The sequence below is a fragment of the Penaeus monodon genome, chromosome 25, assembly GCF_015228065.2.
Source record: "Penaeus monodon isolate SGIC_2016 chromosome 25, NSTDA_Pmon_1, whole genome shotgun sequence".
NCBI lineage: Eukaryota > Metazoa > Arthropoda > Malacostraca > Decapoda > Penaeidae > Penaeus > Penaeus monodon.
The window spans coordinates 4,228,119-4,228,320 of NC_051410.1; the positions used below are offsets into that span (position 1 = coordinate 4,228,119).

General features: G+C 32.2%; 1 protein-coding gene across 1 annotated transcript in view; it reads right to left on the bottom strand.

Moving 5' to 3' along the window:
* The window catches only part of LOC119589302 (zinc finger and BTB domain-containing protein 7B-like), a 53,190-nt gene that overhangs the window by 2,062 nt on the left and 50,926 nt on the right, over positions 1–202 (bottom strand). The window lies entirely within an intron of this gene.

A 202-nucleotide genomic window follows, 5' to 3' on the forward strand; every position in this document is an offset into this window, starting at 1 on the left:
TTTTTTTTTTTCGATTACTCCATAGTCCGTTTCACTGAAATGGATCATGACCACCGCGGGTAATGAAAGCAAGAATATTACCTCAGTTTATACTTCTTTTTTTGCGTCTATTACAATTAATTATTGAATTACTTCCAGCTGAGAATTCTCACAAAAAACAGCTGACAAAGACAAAAGAATTAACTGCTTTACATTCCTAAAA